The sequence below is a fragment of the Pleurodeles waltl genome, chromosome 5, assembly GCF_031143425.1.
Source record: "Pleurodeles waltl isolate 20211129_DDA chromosome 5, aPleWal1.hap1.20221129, whole genome shotgun sequence".
Classification (NCBI taxonomy): Eukaryota; Metazoa; Chordata; class Amphibia; order Caudata; family Salamandridae; genus Pleurodeles; species Pleurodeles waltl.
Window position 1 is genome coordinate 199,707,298 of NC_090444.1, and position 19,450 is coordinate 199,726,747.

A 19,450-nucleotide genomic window follows, 5' to 3' on the forward strand; every position below is an offset into this window, starting at 1 on the left:
ATGGTAATCATTTAAAAGCATATGTTGATGGTTGTGTGGATATGACATGAGTCATTCACTGTATCTTATTATTTGTGATGACATATGGAGCTGATGTGTTTTGTATGATGTTGGTTGTGTGGTGATAGGATAATGGATGTGTTATCATATCATAGTGGAAATACTGTTGTCAGGAGGCCTATGCCTGGACTCACTAGGTTATGCCTTATTTTTTACCACTCTAGAAATCACGTCTTTGCCTTGCATTGTTGTACATTGCAAATTTTTTCTTTTGTGCCATTGTTTTTGAAACACTCTGTAATTTCACTTGCTGTGCAGCCACTTTCCTGGACTCCGACTGCTTAGTGGACACAAGTGCCAGGTGTTGTTTTCTGTCCGTTCAGGAATTGGCTCCTAAAGACAAAACACAATAGCTTTTCACTGTATCAAGCTAACGTTATAAGTTAGCTCCTATAGTGTTCAGAGAGGATGATTCCAGCAGAGGTGACATGCCTGGGGGACTAATGCCCTCCCTTTGAGGACCACTTGGCTACACAAACAGAGATATGTGGTTCTCGACTCCCAGAATTCATAAATAATAATATTAAGCCTTCTTGTGCACACAATTACAGGGTAGGCTCCGGCCACTAGATTTGCATTATGGTAGCACTATTTGTGCAATACAGTTTTCTAAATGCTATTCTGATTTTTATAATTGTTGCCAGTGTTGTAATCACATCTAATTTGCTTTATAATAGACTATCTTAGTTGCAATAAATATATTGTGTACTTTCATTGTGTCTTTTTAGGGTCGAACCTGCGTTGCATGCGCTCGCACATGCGTATCGCAGCGACACGCTTTAGGGTTTGGAAAAGGGCTCGGAGCCCTGTCGACGTCATGTCAGTGTTTTTCATTGGTTCGTGGGCTTGCCTAATAAAATCTGCTCGCTTTCATTAGTCGAAGGCATGCATACGTCATGCCTTTTCCGGTGGCTAGCCCTCCTCGAGCGCATCGACGAAGTACAGAAAACATGCGAGCCTCGCTGTTTTCTGTCCGGCTCGTGGACTATTTTTTCTCTAATTTACTAGCGCGATTTCGCTTGGCAGAAGTCGAGCGCTTTACATAGTTAATTGCACTTTTTCGGGTTACGTACATAAATACACTTTTGCCGCTATCAGCTCTAACATGAGCAAACGTGAGAACCGTTGAATTGCAAATGCTTGTTTACTGTTGCTAGGGATATGTATGGCTGAGATAGTGTATGAAAAGGACTGACATGTTTTCCACTGTTCCTTAAGAGGGGGCCTAGAGCATTGGGTTGCCACAATTACTTGTCACTCTGTAAGGCTAGGAGGGCTAGTAAGGCACTGTGAGCTATTCAGGTATTTTGGTGTGACAGTACTGATTTGGCAGAAGTGGCACAGCCCCTGCATTTTGACATTCTGTTGTCCGAGGGACCAGTTCTGCAAAAGCAGACTCCCTGCAACACTGTCATATCAGGTTGTGTGTGTGGATATATGTTGGTAGGCACGTTGGCATGTGAGTTGGTTGTGTGGGTGATTGATGGCAAGTTTGCTCAAGCCATTCTTTCAGTCTCTCTATGTACCACCCTGCATGATACCTGTAGCCCATCTATTTGACCTGCACACTATTTACAACACATCTGTGGCCCTTGATTACACTGACATCCCCGGTATGTGCCCATGCAATTTGGTGGCCCCCCTATGTGCCCTCACACCATTGCAGGTGCTATGCCCTGCTCTTTCTTAAGCCCAGTTTCTTTTTGTGCACATTGCTGTTACCCTGATTCACTTCTGTATTTCACCCAACCCACCGCCTCACCTTTGCAGCCATCATGCATGGTCTGCCTGAACCCTCTCCGTGTTGCTTTGCCCAAACCTGGTGCCCATATGCACCATTTCAGACCTACCCTCTCCGTAACTCCACTCATTCTGCAGCCCTTCTGTGTAGCATCAGCCTCCTCTCTATATTTCCCTTCCCATGCAATCCCAATGAGTGTTTTTATCTCACTGCAGCCGCTATGTGCTGCTTTGCCTCACCCTGTTCCCCTCTGTGTAAATTCACCTACTTCACTCCTTTTGTGTTCTGCCTTGCCATGACTCTACAGTTTCTCCAAATTTCCAATTTCCTACAGCCCCTCAACCCCATGTTCTCCCGACTCTTGCAGCCACTATATTTGACCCAGCCTTGCCCTCATAGCCCATGTGGTCAAGCCTGAAACATCGGCTAGATCAGTTGGAGCAGCTTATAAATAAAAGTAAATATCACACCTAGTGGTTTGCCAAAGTTCTTTTTGACAAAGTTCTTACAACGTTCACTAACATCTGGTGATTTTTAATTTTTTTTTAACTATTTGGGCCATGCTTCTGCAGTGAGGTTCCTTAACACCTCTAAATCCCCAGGCTCATAAAAAAAAAAATAAGTGCAGAATGGTTTTCAATGTAAGTCCCTTGGAAGGTGGAGAAAGACTTCACAAGATTTCAATTGTTTTGTCATGTAGCCTTCTCTGTGTCTGATATTCTAACACGCTTCTTGACAGGATTTTTGACAGAAAACTTGCTGTGGAAGCTTGAGCATAGGGTGCTGTAGGAGAGAGATCAATCCTGATTTCTCTGACAAGAAGGTAGGATAGTTAATTAACGGAGAGCCTATACCTTTCTCTTGCTATTAGGACAAAGTATAACCTAAAGGTACTACTAGTGGTTCAGACTTGGGAATAAGTGTTAGTTTAATTTTTCATCAAATTGAATCTTTTACAATGTAGGAGATCATGTCAAGGCCAGGTATTACATGTTCCGGTTCTTGGCATTTTCAATAGGTTGAAATGAAAACATAGTTTTATGGTGTCCTTCGTGGGTAAGAGAAGTCTTATAAATCACTGGTGTTATATGTTATACCATCATGAATGTGTTGTGTCATTTCGATAACAGCTTGTTGTCAGTAGATGATAGAAAGACCTCAGCTCAAAGGCTTAATCCACCCACTCCATTGTTGGTTGCCCTGTTTTTTTACATGCTTTTATTACTTGAGTGTTTATGGTTTGCAATCCACCCACAAGCAATATACAACAGTATATTCTAGGATATTTATTTAATCATCCTCTTGATCTGAACAGTATTTAGAAGCCATGATTAGTAATGACCAAACAAATCATGTCTGTCAGTTTTTGCCACTTTTATTAGCTGAGTCTTGTAGGGCTTATTGTATTTTTCCACCAGCCCTTTGGCTTAGGGATTGTAAACCAATGTCCTGGTGTGGATTATTATGAGTAACTGACAATTTGAGCCATGAAACAGCACATGAAGGGGGTTCCTTGATCTGGTGGCATTTTGTCTAGAAACATCAAACAAGGGAAAAGGGATATGATTTCTTGTATCATTATAGACGTGGTCATAATGGACAGAAGAATATCCTACTGATAATGCATGCCATAACTGACCAGTGTGAGAAATTAGAGTATTAATTGAGAGGGGTGACAACTCACCTCAAATAATGATCATAATTATTTTCAGGGTGACCCACAAAAGTCAATAATGAAACCTATGATTTACCCAAGCAACAACCACAATTCATGTCAGGGTGAAAAACAAGCAAACCCCAAATTAACCTTTGCTCAACCCTCTGATAGCTTGGCACAACAGCAGCCAGGCTAAACGTAAAGACAAGGTGTAAAGTATTTATGCAGCTCTCAAACACAAAAAAAGTAAAACAAAACACAAATAAATCCAAACCAACTTATAGAAATAGAGTGCATTTTAATAAATGAAATGACACAAAAGCTCCAAAAATCCAATAAGTAGAGCTAGTATTAATATTTTTTAGAGTTTAAGGTTCAAAATAGCACAAAAGTGTGTTAAGCACCAACCTCTGTCATTTGATTGTGCTTGACCAAGACAATCAAAAGTTGAGGTTGACCACAATGGAGCACGAGATGAATACATGGACCAGTTTCACCTGGTAAAACATTTTATCTGTGGCCTCAGGAATAGTAGTAAAAAATCCTCCATGGGACAAAGCAGCAGGCTGTGGCTGAAGAGGGTTCTACCTTGTTGGATAACTGCTGGAGAAGGTCTTGTTGAAAGTATTGACTTTTGAAGGGAAAGCTCCAATACAAAAAAATTGAATTTCCTTCCTATAGAATGTCCCTCACCGCCAGATAACTTCACACCTTTGCTTGGTGAAGATTTCGTGCTTTGTGGTTTATTGCTTTTTTGGCGCTCAGATTCTTCAAATGGGGCAAGGCTGCTGATTGTGGCCAAAGAGAAATCCACCAGGCTGGACACCTTTTCTGCAAAGTTCTGCTGGATCAGATTTGCTTCTACAGAGAAAGATGTAGCCCATAGCCAATGCAACCTGAATCTTTGGCCCTGAAGCAATACACCTTCATCCTTGTTAAGGGTCAAAATTCTATCTCCAGGAGAGGCTAGATGTAGGGTCCAGGGCTGGTCCATTTGCAACTTCTCAGCTGGGCATTTGCACAAAAATTCCTTTGGAATCTTAGTGTGTCTCTGTAACTCAAAAGGAGGTGAGCAAAATGACCTTTGGAGTCACTTGTGGAAGCAAGGTAACCAGGTCCAGTCTTCTTTCAGATTCTTCGCATAGCAAGGCTTTCCTTCTTCAGATTCTTCACGTCAGTTAACCAATGGTTCTTGTAAAGCACAACTAATAACCCATTAGGGTCTCTCAGCACTTGGGAGTGCAGGGGTGCAGTTCAATCGAAGAGCCAGGTCTTGAGGCCCTTCCTGAATTGAGACAGTGAAGGTGACTGCCTGAGATGTAGTGGTAGAGAGCTCCAGATCTGGGCAGTGAGGTAGGAAAATTATCTTACACCGACAGAGGTCTTGCAGAACCTTGGGATAGTGGCCAGGGCCAGGTAGGCAGAGTGGAGATGTCTGGTGGGTGTGTAGAAGGAACGGCGAAGGTTGAGATATGCAGGTACAATGTTGCCGAGGGCCCTGTAGTCATGCATGAGGAGCTTGTGTCCAGTAGTGTTCTGAGCGAGGTACTGGCGATGCAAACTTTATGGCTTGTGATAACCTGTGGGCAGGAGAAACTCCTAGTCACTCACCCACCTTTGCAGCATGTCTTGTGTATTTTACTGTAAGCTTTCCTACAGTGCCCTTCTTCACATACATCCAGCATGGCATAACCATTTCTCCCTGATCAGAACTTCCTGTTCCCACGCAGATGTGTGGCTATGTTAATGGGCAAACCCTGATGTGTGATCACCTGAAACCAGTCCTGGTGCAGCTACACCCTCCCACTGGGTTTGGAGCCAAGCTGAATAGGAAGACAAGGGGAGGCAGTTCTAGGTGTGTGCTACATCTGTCAATGACTGGGTAGGCCCTATTTGAAGCTCAGGAAGTAGCTGTGCACAGCCCCACAGGCCATCCTGCTCAAGGAAGAAAAACATCTCTCAGCTCCCAAGACGTTTATACACTGTTTGAGAGCAATTCACATCTCACCACAGGTGAGCCATTCGGCAGTCTGGTGACACTGGGCACTGACAGAAAGGTAGATTTGGCTTAGGCAAGAAAATGACAACTTTCTAAAGTATCCTTTTCAAAATAGTGATAGAAAATGTGACTTTATCAATAAGATGTAATTGAGATTACTGTTACAATAAGTCCTTGGTTCATTTTCTAGCTCCTCTTAAACTGAAAGTAAGCATTATAAGCTGTTGTAATATAACCCTGTGTTTCCCTACCAGAAAGCCAGCCTTTCAACAGTGAAAAATGTGGCTGGAGGTTTTTCACTTCCAGGACATACAAAACCTCAAATATACTTGTCCTACATTTTGAATACTGACCAACCTGCCCTGGGGGAATTTGTGGCCTACCTTAGGGATGACTTATAAGTATTAAAAAGGAAGGTTTATGCCTGGCAAAAGTTTTACTTTGCAAGGTTGAAATAGCATTTTAAATCAATGTACCCAGGCTGCAATGGCAGAGTTGTAGACATGATTAAAAGTATTACTTTATTGGGTGGCACAAAGAGTGCTGCTGCCTACTGTTAGCATTTAATTTACAAATGTTACCACATACTGGGGACAAGTAAATTAAATGTGCCAATAGGTATATGGCAGGTTTTTTATCTTTACAAGGGAGAGTGCAAACACTTTACCGCTGGTTAGCAGAAGCAAAGTGTGCAGAGTCTTATGGACAACAAAAATGGGTTCAATTAGAGAAGTCGTCAATCTGGAAAATGCCACTCAAAAGATGGTCATTTTCAACAATCTGGATAAGGATTTATTAATGTTCTTTTGACTAGGGTAGCAAAGGGATCAACATAGTTCATCCTTACTCTGATAAATAAAATGTATGTAATCGGTAATGGCAGTAAGGGTTCCATTAGTGTCTAGAGTTGGCATTTATGACATGATAAACAGAAACACCTAATATTTGAATAAACCTCAGCCGGTGGAATCAGCCTACAAGATATTGTTCAGGTTTATCATTTCCTAGATGCCCACCATCAACTTGGTTGAAAGCTGAACATAAGACTGGTACTACACATTGTTTTGGTTTGTCTTGTGCTAGGATACAATATTGTGACCCTTTGGATAACAAAATCAAGGTCAATCTTAGATGGGACAAGTTCAATGATTGCTTGCTGCAATATATAATATCTTCTGTTGCTAAAACTGCCCTCTTTAATTACTCAACTGGATGTGACTTGGTCCGTTGTAAATTTATGCATGTTTCAAATTTAGAGTTGTCCATTCCTAAGGTGAAATCTTCAGTTAAAGTAGGAGTAACAGCTACCCTTACAGGTAGTGGATGGACCATGTGGTAATGGACACAATGGCACTGGGTTACCTCCTCTTGTCCCCATGTACGCAGGTGTTTCAGATATAGGTTCTCTGGTTCGTATTGTTTGGGCTTTACCCATCTGGAATTCATAACTATAATTCAGCAACATGTTCAGTAATACTTTGAAGTTGGTTGTATTCTTTTGTATAATGGTCATGTAAGACCCAATGGTATATATTTTCCATCTGAAGTATTCCACTTTCATAGGTTTTGTGGTGGTTTCTCTTCAGGGACAGTTCTGATTTTTGGATCCTCTGTCACCACATTCATAGCACTATGAGCCTTGGGGAGGCAAGAAGGTGGAGGTTCTTATATTTTGAGGGATTCCTTACTTTAGAGAATAAAGAAAGACTGAGTATTTAGGAAATCTCATGGACATGAAAAATTATGTGGTCCTGGAAGTGCGCCGAAACTTGGATGATGCATGGAAAGCACAGGTCCTTTCTATAACTTGCTTTTAGATGATGTGTGGATGCTGTCTAGTCCAGTTTGGAGTATGTACAGTAATACATCTATAACCCTCTAAATAGCAGCGGGTGGCTGTAACCACCTGCTTCCCAGAACTTTTATTCTGTAATAAAGGGTTCTGATACTCTTCCCTGTGTCGTTTCTGAACTTTTGAAGACCCGTTTCTAAATCATAACCCAACCTTTCCATGATGGTTTATCATAGTACTCCCATTTGTACTTATGGCTTGGTAAAGGGTCTGCAGTTCTACAGATGGTAGGGGTGCTGTGTATTGGCCACATTGTTCTGGGTGCCAGTTCACTTTGGTAGCAACTCTTTTAAAATTGATAAAGAATTAATCAGGACTGTCCCACTGTATATAATAAACTCAGGACACTGGGATGAACTTGGGGGGCAACGGTTTATGTCTGTCGTGCTCAGGTTGACCATATTCTGTTCTTGATGATTGTTAGAGGGTCTTCCTCACCTCCTCTGTCCCATCTCTCCACTCCTCCTCTGTCTCTCCAGTGCCTCTGCTTTTCTGTTCCACCTCTTTCTTATCTATTGTTTCTGACTCCATCTTTTTCATGGCCATCTTCCTCTCCTTCTCCATCTCATCTCACCATTCTGTAAACAATGACCTTCCCTTCTTTATTCACCTATACTGTCTTGAGAGGCCTCAATCCTTTCAAGGACCTCCCTCCAGAAATCTGGATAATGTCATATCTGGTAGGTGTGGTTCGACTTTCTCCACATCCTGTTGGGCAACCTGTGCATTCCATTCTTTCACCTGCTGGTGATGCCCTGTCAACCAGCTGATGACTCAAGTTCCCTAGGTGTACAGGCATAACAGGCTTGTAGGAAGAAAAACAATCTCAATTCTAACATAACTGTAACAGTCAACAGCAAACAGTACTTGTGAGTTAGTGTAATGCTTTGTCTTTATTGTCCTGCAGAATGGGAACACATATCCAGTGGAACAATGTATGTCAGAGGTAGTCCATTCACCATACTGCTGGACATCTTCAGCTCTAGATTGAGAATGTAGGCACAAGTCAAGTTTGATTTTCAGGAGAAAATAATATCATTTCACTGTACACTTTGAATAGTCCTTTTCCTCTGGATGGTGTTTATGTCTCATCAGAGCACTAACAGAGTATGCTGATTGACTTAAAGTAATCACAAAGAGAGTGATCAGATAAGGAAATAATTAGGTTGAGACATGTTCCCTATGTTTCGAGCTCATCGGCATATCTTACCCCCCCCCTTATGTTGTGCTAAAGGCAGGCAATTCCTAGCAAAATCCTTATCAAAGCCCAATCACATGCCTGAAATCATAGAAAAGCCTTAAGCTCATGGATCTAGGTGACTTAGCTCTCCTCTCCATGTGGCAGCTTAGTCATGGGTGCATAAATTGCATCCTCAATGTGTTTACTCCCCTCATGCATCTCCGCCTTTATTCACCCCAATTTCCTCTCATTCTTAATCTGATCATCCCACTCCACCTCCAACTATCCTTTGCCTACTGTCTTCCTCACCTCCTCTGTCCCATCTCTCCACTCCTCCTCTGTCTCTCCCCGCCTCTGGTTTTCCTTGCTACCTCCTTCTTATCTATTGCCTCTGACTCCATCTTCTTCATGGCCATCGTCCTCTCCTTCTCCATCTCATCTCATAATTCTGTAAAGAATGGCCTTTCCTTCTTTCTTCACCTATACTGTCTTAAGAGGTCTGAATCCTTTCAAGGACCTCCCTCCAGATGTCTGGGTAATGGCATATCTGGTAGGTGTGTTTAGACTTTCAAATACCATGCACCTTATATCAATTCACAAGGGTTGTAATTCTGTTCCAGGTAAGGCATGATTAAATACCATATTAATGGCCAGATCCTTAAGTTAAGGGGCGTTCCTTATCAGAGTGGTGTTAAATAATCGGGCTGGCATTTTATAGTTAGAAGCCAAAACCTTTTCCATTGTCAATATTGTACAGTGAAAGGCATACAGAGGGCTAAAGGGGCAGGAAGAGTGGCAGGTACAGGGACTGCAGCTGGGCTGAGGTTTACATACTATCTCAGAGAGAGGCGGTGGCACACACAGAAGGGCTGCAATGGCAGAACAGGGTAGCACTTAGATGGTGAAGCAGGACAGGGAAAGCCAGAGGGATTCCAGTGGTTTTGGCATAAATAAATGAGGAAGAGAGCATGCAGAGGCCAGAAGCAGGCAGCGTGGCACACAGAAGAGCAACATAAGTGAGACAGTGTGGTGCACATATGCTGAAGGGGCATACATTGGGTTGCATGCAGCCTAATACAAAGAAGGAATACTGCATAATCAGGGACACACAGATAGGCTGCTGGGAGCCCACAGAGGGACTGAAGTGGCTGTGGGGCACATCTAGAGGGTGCTGTGGTAATGCAGTGCAGCACACACAGTGAGACTAATTGCCACTTAAAATGAGTAAGGGGCAGCAGGTGTATGGTAGCACACAAGGGACTGAAGGGTGGCAGAGAGTACATCAAATATCATAGATACACATCACCAACATCATAAGGTGAATGCATCAAGCATCAAATGTCAATGCAAGCAACTCCAAACACAGCATATGTCTACAAAATCACCATCATACACATAGCGACCCATCACCATACTTCCACACAACAAACATCACACTTCTGAACACATCCACCTTCAGACATGCATACATAATTTCCCAACACATCATAATTCAGCATCCCACTGTCATCAACACACCTGCCAACACCAACACTCCAGCCATCATATGTTCACACAAACAACAAAGGATCAACTTCATATGCTAAATCTCTGAGGGACATATTTACAAGCCCCTTGCGCCTCCTTAGCGTAATTGTTTTTTACGCTAAGGAGGCGTTAAGGAGGCCCCCACCATGCGCCAAATTAACAAAGTTGTGCAATGCATGCATTGTCCCACTTTGTAACCCCTTGCACCGCATTATACTTGCACCAGGTAAAATGCATGCAAGGGGGCGTTCCCACTCCAGAAGGCCCCCCCAAAAAAAGGTGCAGTGAAATTTACAAGATTTCACTGCGCCATTTTTTCCATCATATTTAATGCCTGCTCATGGTAGGCATTAAAGTGATGCTCCCATAGTAACCTATGGGCCTCCCTGTACTTTGCTGGACTAGCGCCATGATTTATTGTGCTAATTCAGCAAAGTGCCACAATAGCATCATAAATGATGACGCTATTGTGTTAAAGTGTGCCACGTGCGCTGTATAGTAAACACAGTGCTTCCATGGTGACGTTAGAGGGGCGTAAGGTGACGCAAGAAAAGTGGTGCATCAGAGATAATGCACCATTTTCTTCTGAATATGCCCCTAAGTGTCAGACCCCATTCATGGGATCACAGTACAGACAGAGCCTACCGGTCCCAAACCAGGATGGTTCAGGTCATTAGTCATTCTTGTCCTGGGGCTTGTCGTACTAGGTTGAGATCACCTTTTCAGCACTTGACCATTGTGACCGTAGATGGGGCACTGGACTAGCTGTTACATACACTAGGGCTCATTTGCACAAACCTCCTCCTTCATTACATGGTCAGACAGCTGGCATGGAAGTGGCTCTCTGCAGAAACCTCCACCAGTCTGCCACTGGCAAGCCAGAAACAACCTTTCATCAATCAGGCATGACTTGGCTGTTTAGCAGGAAGACGGGGACCCTGGGAACGTCACAGGTTTTCTTACAATTTCTCTGCTCTGATTCACCCTTTACATCAGGATCAGCAGCTGGGTTCTCCTCCACAAGCAGATAGACATCTGGTGAACAAGGCCCTGTTCTCTTCCTTCTCAAGAAGCAGGTAGCAACCAGGGTCACTGAGAGACTGATATAATCTTCTAGCAAACCTAGTGGAAACCAGGCAATGTCTTTTCTCTTCAGGAGACTGGCTAGCAGCAATATCAGTCCAGGATCACAGCTTTTCTTATATTCGGGCACTGAAATATTTCACATGGGAACTAACTGGGGAATTTTGGCAAAGCTTTTATGTGGTGTTTTCTGTTCATAGCCCATTTTCCATTTGCAGCACAGACAGGTTCTTTATGCAAGATGATGGTTCCTCACAGCAGGTAGTGACAAAGCTGCCTTCTAGCAGCAGTATCATCAACATGGGCACAATAAGAGTGAAGCTCTACTCCTGGCTTTCCTTCGTCTTCCAGTATGTCACACAAAGACAAAGGACACAGGCTGTCTCCTGAAACATCTTTTTCATTAGCAACTGACTCTACTGACTCACCCCATTCCCACTACTGCTAATCAAATGGGAGCGCATAGGAAGGACTAATGAGCATTCCCTTGCTAAAAAGGTCACATACAATTTTTAGTGTACTCCTTTTTTCCATCCGTTTAGGCAATGCAAGAGATACACTTCCATTGTCTTGGAGCGGTTTTACAATGTTTAACTTTTATCATGTTGAGCTAGGGGCAATCCAAAATGAATCCCACTTGTAAGAGAACACATAAACACTTTCAGCAAATATTGAGTCCTGCAAGCAAACACCACACACGCAATATGTGCATTTAAAAAACAGACAAGAAATCCCAGATCATTTATGTTTCAACAATCAAACCAAAACCTGAATGCTGAGTTTATCTAAAGACTTCTGATTAAATAGAGGTATATGGGCAGCATCCATCCAAGATAGCAGCTACCTCCTTTGCTCTGCTGAGCCTGCTGCACAGCACGACTTATCCTATGAACATCCACAACTGCCCAGATATTGACATTTGCGGATCATAGTGGGGGGTCTCGCTTGTTGTGACTCTTGTCAGTGGTGAGTGTGCGGTGTGTCCCGTAATCAATTATTTCTCCACTGCAAATGTCGCTACAGTGAAAACAAGCTGGCAGTCCGCTGAAGACTGAGTGCAAGTCGAGCGCTTTGAGGACCTAATACCACTCATATCACTGGCTGGTGTGGGTATGCTACCACATCCAACAGCTCAATTACAGTAAGATGCTGTTGCTTGCAACATTCAGACTTATTTGGGTATATTCATTACATCCTTGAATATCAAGTTTGCAATAACCAATGCTTGTTAAATGTCTCATTTATTATAACCACTGCTTGTTGATTATGCGCATTGTATTCCACCTGCTACAGCTCTAACTGCTAAAACATGTGCTCTTGACAATGTGATCTGTATTGAACATGGGCCACAATCAGGAGGATAATTCCCAACTCCCTTAACAAGCAACTAACTGCTTTTCCACTTGCCCTAACTATAACTGCCAAAACATATGCTCTTCACAATGTGATCTGTATTGAACATGTACCACAATCAGGAGGATAATTGCTAATTTCCTTAACACGCAATCAACTGCGAAAAGGCATATGTACACATTTGATTATTTAAGGATGCATGTGAGTCTGAGGCCATGCTTGGATTCGTACCTATTGCTCGGCTCACCTGTTTTCAGTCAAGTCAAGTTCCTTGTCCTCCACTCTGCCTCCAGTCGTGTTCCAGTGCAAGTCAAGTTTTTGTTCTCCAGCCTGCCTCTAGTCGAATTCCAGTGTTCTTCGTTCTCTGACCAGCTTCCTGTCGAGTTCCAGCATTTCTCATCCGCCGGACACCCTCCAGTTGAGTTCTGGCGATCCTCGCCCTCCAGTCGGCTTCCTGCAGAGTCCCGGCTCTACTGTTCCATCGTCTGCCAACGATCCCATATTTCTGGTAAAAGCGAGAAATTAGAAAGGTGAAAAAACCCAGTTTGGGTTCTTTTGAATTTTTCAAACAAGTAACTTCAGCTCAAGTTAAATAAACATTATTCTCTTAAATGAAACAAAACAGAGCTCTGTCTTTTAAATAATTTATGACAATATGAACTAGCATGATTTATCATTTGAGTGGGAATCCAAGATACTGCTAAACAGACATAGTGTAACAAGTGCCCCCTGAAATTTAGGAAATTGGAAATAGAGCAAGTTTATCAAAACTATTATTGGCAAGAGATTACGCCAGAACACAACAAAGACCTTTAGTCAAGTTGATTGTTTTTGAGTTTTGACCTTGCTTCAGAGACTCTGGAAATATTGTAAAAAGAGGAAGAGACCTAGGCCACCATTCCAATCCTGGGGGTAAATGCCACCTACCGCCATCCTGACGGACGCCAAGATACCGTGAGCGCGGTGGTAATCCGCCACAGGTATTATGACCCACACATAGAAATCTTCCACTATACAGACACCCACACAAGTCTGCCAGACCAAAGGTCAGTGATAAACTGGTGATAGAAAAACCCACACCGTTACGCCAACAGGAATACGCCCACAGTATCACGAGCCACGAATCACTGCAGCAGTATTTCAACTACGGTAAATGATTGGCGGAACACACTGCTGCGCTCAAAATACACACACTTACAACACTACACCACATTGGACAATTCAAAATACACTCACCTGACACACATACACACACCACACCCACACACGCAGACCGATAGAAAACACACATCCAAAATACCCACAGCCCCCTACAGTGAAAAAAGAGACCAAGCACAGAGAGACAAGCAAGGAGCATCCACTCAATCAGAGGCACAGACCACCATCACCCATACATCATTCATGCACATCACAGCATACACGACAAAACATCACCCCACTCATCACCCAACACATCCTCACACATATCACTCACCCCACATCCATGGCACCCCAAAGACAACCCAGGTTTTCTGAGGAGGCACTAAGGGTAATGGTGGAGGAAATCTTCCGGGTAGAGCCACAGCTTTTCGGATCACAGGTGCAGCAGATGTCCATTGCAAGGGAGATGGAGTTATGGCAGAGGATCGTGGACAGGGTCAACGCCGTGGGACAACACCCAAGTACCAGGGATGACATCAGGAAGAGGTGGAACAATGACCTACTGGGGAAGGTGCGTTTCGTGGTATCAAGACACTAGATTGCTATACAGAGGACTGGCGGTGGATCCCCACCTCCTCCTCCACTACGAACATCATGGGAGGAGCAAGTCTTGGTGATCATGCATCCTGAGAGCCTCGCAAGAGTAGCAGGAGGACTGGACTCTAGTAAGACAAATCTTTACTACCATCACCCCCCCACCCTACTTGCATGCCATCACAAACTCCTACCGTTACCCTCACCCCCATCACTCCACCAATTCACATATACCCCACTATCACAACCCACCCATCCCAATACCAAGCCCTGAATGCAACTACAATGCATAGACACCCATCACAGACCTGCATGGACACCCATTACCACAGCATGCCCAGTAGAGAGACTCACCCAGCACATAAAATCACCACTCACACAGGGGCAAGCCGACAGGGAAATCACAATCATAGATGGAAACACACCCATTCACAATATGGCCCATACAGATACATTAACAATGCATTTGCATCCCAACAGGACCCCTACTCAACATCACCAGAGAGGAGGTGCCAGCTACATCCAGTGCCCTCCCTGAAGAGGTCCACAGTGACGACAGCAGCTCTGCATGCCTGGATCAGGGTGACCAACCTGGCCCATCAGGGGTTCCACTGCCACAGTCCCAAACCACCACCGAGCTTCCCCCCTCAGGAAACACCAGCACAGCACCCACCCAGCGAGCCCATGCCACTGTCCCCAGGACACATCAATCAGCAGTGTGTCCACCACTACAGGGACCCCAGGCAATCCCACAAACACAGGACGATCAGAGACCTGGGGTCAGTGGCAGTGGGCACACGGTTCAGGGGACAGAGGCACAGGACAAGAGGGAAGCTGGGAGAACTGCTGTGCGACAGGGGGAGGACAGGCACAAGGAACCCACTCTCCACGAGGCACTCTCCAGCATCCTGGGAGCATACCACCATTCGCAGGAGACGATGGGCCAGATACTGGCCAAGTTGCAGGAGACCCAGCGGCTGCAGGAGGGACAGTACCTGGGGATCAGGGATGACCTAACAAAAATCTACACCATCCTGGTCACCACTGCAGAGGTGCTGGCTGACATGGGCAAGGGAGGCAGTGGTACAACAAAGGGAGCCTGATACTATCCAAACCGACAAACACCCTTCCACCTCCGCCGGTGCTAGTGGACAGGAGGCCCAGCCACAGGACCAACAGGCCACCAGCACCCCACCCCCTTCAGAAGGAGAACCAACCCAGCAAATGGTCCCTGCGATCCAGGCAGAAGACAGAGAACATTCCAAGACCCCCACCAGGACATAGGACTCTCCTGATAGCCACCCTTCTGTCCCACTCTGTTACCCTGTCCACCTTGAACTGCCATTGCTCCCCTTCCTATGCCCCCTTGGACAATGCACCTGTGATATCAAGAGACTGGACTCTACCATGGACTTTCCTCCACCATCACCCCAGCCCCTTGCACATACCCCCATACTCATTAGCACCTAAATAAACACCTTTGAAACAAATACCAATCTGGAGTCAGTCTAATGATTCACAAATGTATTAGTACTACATTATCAAAGAATTGCAATGTATATGTACAGTGAAAATACCACATGATGACCTTCGGGGGCAGCAGTACATATAGCAGGAGCCAGAATGGGGCACAGAGATCTGAAAATATAGAATCCAAAGTGAACTGTCAGTGGCCATAGACATAGGGTAAGAGGCTGTCTTGTACAATGTTTAACAGATTACTGAAATGTTAAGTGGAGTTATAGTCTCTAACCTGTGTGTCACTGGAAGTACTGCTGTATTATGTTTGTTCTGTTGTCCACATCTTCTTCCTCTGCCTCCTCTTCGTCACTGTCCACAGGCTCCACCGGTGCCACAAGACCATCTCAAGGCACCTCCTCCTGCAGAAAAGCCACTTGGCGTCTCAAGGCCAGGAGCATGCCACGATGATCTGGCACACCTTCTTGGGTGAGTAGTACAGGGATCCACCTGTCAGATGGAGGCACCGGAACCTGACCTGCAGGAGGCCGAAGGTCCTTTCTATGATCCTCCTCTTACGCCCATGTGCCTCATTGTAACGTTTCTCTGCCCTTGTCCTCGGATTCCTCACTGGTGTCAGTAGCCATGAGAGGTTGGGGTAACCAGAGTCACCTGTAAATATAGGGTGACAACTGTTAGACACAGACTAACCCTTAGGGGCAATCCCATACCCAGACATCAACATATACTTGGATGGGGACCTTTGGTTCACCTATTAGCCACGCCCGGGGCCTCTGGAGTTGGCCCATCACATATGGGATGCTGCTATTCCTCAATATAAAGGCGTCATGCACAGAGCCAGGATATTTGGCATTCACATGGGAGATGTACTGGTCCGCCAAACACACCATCTGCACATTCATCGAGTGATAGCTTTTTCTATTCCTGTAAACCTGTTCGTTTTTCTGGGTGGGGGGGGGGACAAATGCTACATGTTACCATCAATGGCACCCATGATGTTGGGGATATGTCCCAGGGCATAAAAGTCAGCCTTCACTGTGGCCAAATCCTCCACCTGGGAGAACACGATGTAGCTGCACATGTGTTTCAGCAGGGCAGACAACACTCTGGTCAACATGTTGGAGAACATTGGCTGAGACATCCGTGATGCCATGGCCACTGTTGTTTGGATGGAACCACTTGCCAGGGAATGGAGCACTGGCAGGACCTGCACTAGAGGGGGGATTCCTGTGGGTTGGCGAATAGCTGACATAAGGTCTGTCTCCAATTGGGCACACAGTTCTAGGATTGTGGCACGATCAAGTCTGTATGTGACGATAATGTGTCTGTCCTCCATTATCACAAGGTCCACCAGGGGTCTGTACACCGGAGGATGGCGCCAACTCATATGCTGCCTCAGCGGTTGAAGCCTATGGAAAAGAACGGTGAGCAGAGGGTAATATTTCCAGATCTATTGCACTAATGTTGAATTTTTTTACCTTACAGAAGCAGTATGTGAACTCAAGAGTCAGTTGATGTGCCAATGTCTGCTGTGACGCTGTTAAGTGCCATGCCCTGTGCCCCCCTGAAATGGCAGCTGCCTGACCTGTGAGGAGGGACAGGTGGACATGAGATATTTGCGCTGGCGTTGTGCACCGTCGCGGTAGGAGATCGATGACCACAGCGCAACTTTGCTTTGGTTATCATTGAGCCTTATGGGTTCCAGGAGCCAATGGTGATGTATGCCGGTGGGACGTAACCGCCATTTTCCAACTATTTACTCACTTGCTACCTGACCTTCAACAGGAGAGGACCTACACTGCCAGTGCTGCTGTGACCTGTGTCTGGAAGCAACAATGTCTCACGTGTCTGAGGAAAGGGCCCCTGCCTTCACTGCAGAATAGTTGGAGAAAATGGTGGATGGGGTCCTACCCCAGTAAACATTACTCTACGATCCTCCAGACAAACAGGTGAGTACACTGTGAGCATGATGTGTGGGCCATGAATGTTTGAAGTGTTGTGGATGTAAGCCACATGTTGGGGTGTGCTGAGGCATCCTGGCCAGAGTGCAGCATGTAAGGTGGTCAGTGTATGTGCGTCAGGGCATAGGTGGGAACTGGTGGGCAATGAGTATGACGGTCCGGAAGGGTGAGTAATTTCCTTTTCTGCTGTCTTTTCCCTCCAGGTCAGCACCCACCAGAAGAAGGGTATTTGGTGTGCCATCGCCAAGGAGGTGCAGACCCTGCAGGTCTTTCACAGGTGGAGCACCCACTGCCGCAAGAGATGGGAGGACCGCTGGTCAAAGAAGATGACAGAGGCCCAGCTAGGGCTGGCCTCCCAATGTGTAAGGTGTGCCCGTCGCACCATGACCCCCCTGATGTTCTGCATCCTGGTGGTGGCCTATCTGGAGTTGGATGGGTGTCTGAGGGCATCACAGCAGCCACAAGAGGGTGAGTACAGATTCCGAAGCTGACTTTGCGCACTTTAGAAGGTAGCTGGGTGTGAGATGTGGGCTGTGGGTTCCTCTAGGCCAGGGCGGTCATTGCAGGGTAGGTCCCTTGTTGGGCAGGCTCTCAAGCACTCCTACCCCAATGGTATAAGTGGCCATCTACTACTGGGCAGGGTCCTGTGGGTATCTGGTGTGCAGATGCTGGCGTTATGCATTCTACCCCATGGGCTGATGACTGTCTCAGTAAATGGTTGGGCATGGCTTAATGCATAGGGCTGATCCCTGTGTGTAGTGTAGGCCAACAGTGGTGTTGTTGCTGGCATTGACCAAGTGTATCCTCTGTCTCTTCCCCTCCCTTTTTGTTTTGTCACCCTGTCCTTGTGTGCATTAGCATCATCTGGTGGAGGAGCAGAGGCACCGGCAACAGAGGGCGCTGCACCCCACATGGGCATGGAGGCCGAATACACCGAGGGTGAAGGCACCAGTGGGACGGAGGGCGAGGGGAGCATCACGATGGGGACAGAAGGGGAGACCACAGTCAGAGACTCCTCCTCCGATGGAAGCTCCCTGGCGGTAGTGGACACCTCTGTGCCCACCCCAACAACAGGTACAGATGCCACCCCCCTACCAGAACCACCCTCCCAGCAGCTCCTCAGCATGTTTCCCGTGCCCGCTCACCCTGGAGGGTGGGCATCTCCTTCGTCCCAGGCACCTCAGGCCCTGCCCCAGTCAGCCCTGCTGCCCTCAGTGAGGAGGCTACTGACCTCCTGAGATCCCTCACTGTTGGGCAGTCAACCATTCTGAATGCCATCCAGGATGTTGAGAGGCATTTGCTACAATCAAATGCATACCTGGAGGGCATTCACTCTGGCGTTGTGGCCCAACAGAGAGCATTTCGGGCTCTGGCCTCAGCATTGATCGCAGCCCTTGTATCTGTGTCTAGCCTTCCCCCTCCAACTTCCTCTACCCAGACCCAATCCCCTCAACCTCAGCCTATCCCAAGCACACCTTCAGACCAGCATTCACCCAAATCAACACACAAAAGTGGCTCAAGCAAACATAAGCACCACAATTCATCTCTCAGGCACTCACACAAGCACCATGCCCATGCAAACACACCAACATCCACTGCCTCCACTGTGTCCCCCTCCTCCTCATCATCCACCTCCCTCCCAGTAGTGTCTACACTCACACCTGCATGTAATACATCTTCATCAACTACCTCCATTACCAGCACATCCATCACAACACAGCCCTCACGAGCAGTCACCACCCCCACAACCATGCACTCGTCCCCTGTGTCTTCTCCCAGTGTGTCTGTGACCCCTCCTCCCAAAGTACACAAACGCAAGCACCC